Raw genomic sequence first — 6,446 nt, forward strand, 5'->3', positions numbered from 1 at the left:
CACCTAGCAGTACAGTTTCAGTTCAGATTAGGTGTAGATTCACAACTGCATTTCAGATGGATTCAACACAGCATCTCAAGTGGAAATTACGTCAGTTTTATGACTTTATTCTGATTGCAGGAGACCATAAGGTCCTTGATTCAGCATGAGATTAAAAGGAGGAGGACACAGACTGACTGACTCTGTAATGAGTCAGTCTGCCAATGGAATTGACTCAAAAACTGTTTGAGCAACATGAGATCATACATGTCAGGAAGCCATGGCACATGGAATCTGTAAACTAAGTATGTTAAACCTGGATTTAGCCCGTTGGTGAACCAACATTATCAAAACAGTGTTTGGCAGCAGCCTAACCCTTCAGCTACTCCAGCATGAAGCCGCCTAACACAGCAATATTGCCGCACAGTTCGTGAGTTACTCCTAGGCGATGCTGAAGCCCAGAGGTTGCAAATGAGATCTTGCCAAGAGCACCCATTGCTTTCTCCCTAAGCCCATCCATGCGTCGCTTTCTCAGAGAGCTGGGACACAGGTGATGTCCCAGTGTGAACCTCTGTTTTCCCATGTAGGACAGTTCTTTACGGTAATGAACAAGATTTAGGGAAACGGGGCTTCACCTTCAGAGGTGGGCACTGTCACAACCGCCATCACCCCCCGTGGCTCCTGGCCAGAGACCTGTGTTTGCTGCTGCGCCTGCGAGGAGCAAGTGCTCTCTGGGCACTCACGGAGCTGCCCCGCATCACGAGGATGTCTCACGTCTGGCACCTGCAAAGCACTGAGCAGCTTTTAGTTATACCAATTCTGCACAGAAAAAATAACAGATTTGCAGACTACATTTTTTTTTCTTTTAAGCAGTACCTTTAAAGAAAAAAAAAAAGAAAAACTTTTTAAAAACAGTGCTGGAGAATTCATCTGAGGTAGGTTCTCCTCCAGTTGTGGTTTAGTCTCTTTCTGGCCACTTGGCCAGACACAGAATCAGTTAGAAATCTTTCTTTAATTATGTCTCTTTATGAAACTCTTTCCCTGTTGTATTAGATTTGGGTTTTTTTCTTTTTTCATTCCTAAGCAAGTCTGTGTATCCTCCTGTGCTCCCTCCTCTGTGATAGTCCAATCAATTCATCAAACTCAAACCCGAACTTAACACTACATGTTGCCCTGCAGGCTTATGAAATCAAAACGTATTCTTTCTACTTAAGAAGATCGTCTTCATCAACATAGCCAGATAATTGCCAGGGGATAATTATGATTCTCTAATTATTATTGTTGCTGACAGTAAGTGACGAACAAAGATGAATGCAGCGCGATGCTCTAAGCTGGCACCCTGAAGGGGACACAACCAGAAAATGTGTTTTGAGTTTGGCTCCAGCCCCATCTTGGGCCACTATTTTGGCTCTGGCCTGTTACCGGGTCACAGCTTTGGCTCCAGCCCTGTTTGGGAGACGAGTGGGGCTCCAGCCCCTAGCTGGGCTGCGCCTTCAGCTCTGGCACTAACTGCAACCGCGACTGGCTCTGGTCCCTGTTTAGGCCATTATTTTGACTGGCCCCATTTTCGGCCATTGCCTCAGCTCCAGCCATCGCTGAGGCCATGATTTCAGCTCCGGCCTCGTCTTGGGCTGAGGCTTTGGATCCAGCCTGATGCCAGGCCATGACTTTGGCTCCAGCCCTGTGTCAGGCTATAACTTGGGTTCTTGCCCCATTTTGGGCCATGATTTTGACTCTGGCCCCTGCTCAGGCCATAACTTCAGCTGCAGCCCAATGCTGGGCTGCAATTTTGGCTTGGCCCCATCTTGGTCTGCAACTTTTGCTCCAGCCCTAACTTGGGCTGATACTTGGGCTCTGGCCCGATGTTGGTCACAGCTTTGGCCCTGGCTGTGTATCGTGCTGTGAGTTCAGCTCTGGCCCTATCTTGGGCCACAACTTCAGCTCCAGGCTGATATCAGGCCCTGACTGCAGCTCTGGCTCCCGACTGGGCTGTGACTTCAGCTCTGGGCCCATCTCGGGCTGCGACTTCAGCTCTGACCTCTGTTCAGGCTGTGAGTGAAGATCTGGAGCCATTTTGGGCCACTACATGGCTCCAGCCCCATCTTTGGCAATGATTTCAGCTCCAGGCCCTATTTGAGCCACAACTTTGATCCCAGCCCCATCTCAGGTCACAACTTTGTCTCCAGCCTGATATTGGGCTGTGACTTCAGCTCCTGCCTCATCTTGAGCTGTGACTTAGGCTCTGGCCCCTGCTCAGGCCGTAACTTCAGCTGCAGCCCAATACTGGGCCACAATTTTGTCTCTGGCCCTGTCTTTGGCTACAACTTTGGCTTCAACCCCCACGTCAATTTGCAACTTCAGCTCCAGCCCAGTATCGGGCTGTGAATTAGGTTCTGGCCCCATCTTGGCCTGCAGTTTTGGCTCTGATCCCTGCTTCGATCGTGGCGTCTGCTCCAGCCCCATCTCAGACTGCAACTTTGGCTCTAGCCCCTGTTTCAGCTCTGGTTTCAGTTCCATCCTCTATCTGTCCCGCTGCTTTGGCTGCAGACCCATCTCAGGCTGTGATTTTGGCTCTAGCCCAATCTTGGGTTATGGTCTCTGCTCCAGCCCTTGCATGGGCTGCCACTTCAGCTCTTTTCCAATCTCAGGTCACAACTTCATTTGTGGCCCTTCTTGGGTCACAAATTTGCTTCCAGCCCATGCTCAGGGCATGACTTCAGCTCCAGCCCTGTATGGGGCTGTGACTTCAGCTTCTGCCCTACCTTGGGCTGCTACTTGCCTCCAACCCATGGCCCCATCTCTAGCCATGGCTTTGGCTCCAGCCCATCTTGGGTCATGACTTTGGCTCCAGTACTAACTCAGGTGGCAACTGCTGCTCTGGCTTGATATTGGGCTGTGATTTTTGCTCCAGCCTGTTTTGGCCGTGACTTTGACTCTGGCCCCATCTTCAGCTGCAGTCTTGGACATTGCTCGGGCTGTGATTTTGGCTCTGGCCCCCATCTCAAGCCACAACTTCAGCTCCAGCTGCATATTGGGTTGTGATGTCGGCGCTGGCCCCTGCTTGAGCAGTGACTTTGGCTCCAGTCTCATGTTGGTTTGCAACTTCAACTCTGGACCCATCTTGGGCCGTGATTTCAACTGCAGCCTCTGCTCACATCATGACTCCAGCCCCATCTTGGCGCCACAGTTTTGGCGCTGATCCCTGCTGTGATCACAAATGTACTATGGACCCATCTTGGTCTATGACTTCATCTCTGACTTCATCTCAGTCTGTGACTTTGGCTTTGGACCCGTATTGGGCTGTGACTTCAGCCTCTGCCCTATACTAGGCTGCTACTCGCCTCCAACCCAAATTCAGCTCTCGTCCATGCTCAGGTGGCTACTGCAGCTCTGGCCACTATTTGGGCTGCGACTTTGCCTGTGGTTCCTGTTCAGGCTATTACTTTGGCTCCAGCCCCATCTCAGGCTGCTACGTGGGCTCCAGACCTATCTCGAGTCACAACCTAATATTGGGCTGTGATTTTTGACTCCAGCCCCATCTTGGGCAGTGATTTCAGCTCTGGACTGAGCTTGGACTGCGCCTTGGCTCTGGCCCAATCGTGGGCCCTGCTTTTGGCTCCAGCCCTGCTTGGACTTCCACTTCAGTGCTGTTGCGATTTCAGGACCAGCCCATCTCAGATGATTGCCGCTTCGGCTCCATCCCCGTCGGGGGCTGCAACTTCAGCTCTAGTGCCATCTTGGGCTGCTACTTTGGCTGCAGTCAGGTATCGGACTGTTACTTTGGCTCCAGACTTCTGCTCAGGCGGCTGCTGCAGCTCTGGCCCCTAATCTGGGCAGCGACTTTGGCTCCAGCCCCATCTTGAGCCATGACTTTTGCTCTGGCCTGGTATTGGGTCGCCACTTAGGCTCCAGCCCAATATTGGGCTGTGACATAAACTCCGGCCACATCCATGTCTGCAATGTTGTCTCCAGCCTGATATCAGACTGTGACTTCAGCTCCAGCCTTTGCTTGGGCTCCCATGACTACCCTGGCTCCTGCTTGGCCCTTGACTTCTGCTCTGGTGCTATCTTGGGCTGTGACTTTGGGTCCTGCCCAATATCAGGTAGCAACTTTGGCTCTGGCCCATGCTTGGGCTGCAGCTTTGGCACTGGTGCCAAATCAAGCTTTGACTTTGTCAAGCTATTGGGATGAGACTTCAGCTCCTGCCCCATCTTGGGGAGCAATTTCAGCTCTGGTCCCACCTCAGGTTGCTGTTTGGGCTCCAGCCCCATCTTCAGCTGTGACTTTGGCTCTGAACAGTCCTTGGGCTGAAACTTCAGCTCCTGCCTCTGATTGGGTCATATGTTTGACTCCTGAAACTTCAGCTCCTGCCTCTGATTGGGTCATATGTTTGACTCCGGTCCTCATTTGGGCATTATTTTGCCTCCAGCCCCATCTCAGGCTCTTAATTTGGCTTCAGCCAGATTTTGCCTCCAGCTCTTTCTCAGGCTGCTACTTCAGCTTTGGTGTCACCTTGGGCCATGACTTAGGCTTGAACTCCTGCTTGAGCAGTCACTTGGCTTGAGCCCTTACACAGGCCGCATCTTCAGCCCCATCTTGGACCACTACTTCTGCTCTGGCTCCTTTTCAGGCTGCTACTTTGGCTCTGGCTCCATCCTGGGATGCAACTCTGGCTCTAGCCCCATTTCAGGCTGTAACTTTGGCTCCAGGTCCTGCTTGGGCGCTACTTCAGCTTCTGCTTGGGCTCCAACTTCGTTTCCAGCTTCTGCTCTGGCAGGCGCTCGGTGCCTTCATGTACGTACCTATACCAGAGGCAGACAATGTGATGCCCTGCAGTGGTGTTATGTGCGAGTCAGGCAGCAGGCAGAAGCGGGCAAGGCACCAAAGCAGCAATTTCTCTGCTGCCTGTGTGGTGGCAGATGCCTTAGTCCTGGTCTCACCAGATTTCTGAAGGTTTTGCAAAGAGGTGGAGGGACCCATGCCCTCGAGGGCCTAAAGGGCAGGGAAAGGGACAGCCCTTTCCCATGAGGATGCTGAGCTGCCACGGGAGGAAGGCAGCCCGTGCTAGCATTGACTGGGTGGTCCTGCAGGCAGCGGAAGGCACTCCTAGGCTTCTGCCTGGGCTTTTCACCTCACCAAGGACTCTTGGCACTCTGCTGGGGAGAGTTCAGGGAGCCCTGCTGGGCACTCCCTTCTCAGGTCACTTGTTGGCTGCCTCAATGCCAGCTCCATGTGCTGCGGCCAAACTGTTTGCCTTCCCAGGCCATGGCACCTGCTCCTCTGTCCCTCCTGTGCTGCCAAAGGCACCCACTGACGCTGCTCCCCCTTGAGGGATACCGCTGCCACGTGGGAGCGTGCCAACTGCGCTGGCTTGGGCACCAGTAAGAGGAGACCCTGGGTGCCCCTAGCCTGTGGGCACAGTCCCGGTGCACTGCCTCACTGAAGGGGGATGGACGCTGGCTTCCAGCCACACGGACCCACACCATGTCTTACTGTCAATAATGGGAACTGCACCCTGGTGTTGTGGCAAGAGCTATGGAAATTAAGTTGTAAGTAAGCGAGATACAAGGATGAAAGTCAACTTTATCCTATAGTTAAAATTGCAGTGTAGCTGGGTACTTGCTAGGCACCCTGTGGGTGGCCCAGGAGCTCCTCAGCTGGTCTCCAACACTAATGAGACAATGCATTCATTCCAGATGAGGCTGACTTGAGACAGGATCACCGGTACAACCAAGCATTTGACTAATTGTCAGAAAAACTCTCCAGGTCAGATTTTCAAAGTCTTGAAGATTCCCCCCCCTGCTTTGTGTAGATTGATCCACATAATTGTGTGCTTTGTTAATTGACATCCTGGGTGGAAGATGCGGCTGTCCCAGAAACTCCTCGAGGTTCTCCATGCTGCAAAATTGACCAAAGAGTACACTGATGAGACACTTGCCAATGCAGAAATAGTCAGATAGGACAGGCTGCTGCACATAGTTAAGACAGGCGATCTTTTGTGCTTAGCATTGGTAGAGATGGACCACGTAAGCGCTGGAGTGGTCACAGGCCAGCTGGACATAGGGAAGGCAAGAGGATGGGGGGTGCAGGTACCAAAAGGGTATGTCTGTGTAACGAACAAGTTCTAACATGCCTGGGGGGCCACACACCCATCCTAGGACACCAAGGTGCCCCTGGGCAATCCCTGCCACGTGTAAAGAAGAGGTGAATCCTGTGAGCTGCACCGAGAGGTTCCCACATCTGGTCCCAGACTGGGAGGATGACCATACAGTATTACTAGGGCAGACTTTGGGTTTTGCAGGGTGCTGCAGGCAACACTGCCCACAAAAATGGAGAACTGGAACAAATGCCAACATCAGAAGAATGTGTGCATGGAGACAGTAAGGAAAAGTACACTAAAACAGAAAGAAGGAAGAAAAGCATCTATTAACTCCAATCCTACAGTAGAGCTCATTTCAGCAGCGTA

This window comes from Calonectris borealis, chromosome 2 (genome assembly GCF_964195595.1).
Source record: "Calonectris borealis chromosome 2, bCalBor7.hap1.2, whole genome shotgun sequence".
In the NCBI taxonomy this organism is placed as follows: Eukaryota; Metazoa; Chordata; class Aves; order Procellariiformes; family Procellariidae; genus Calonectris; species Calonectris borealis.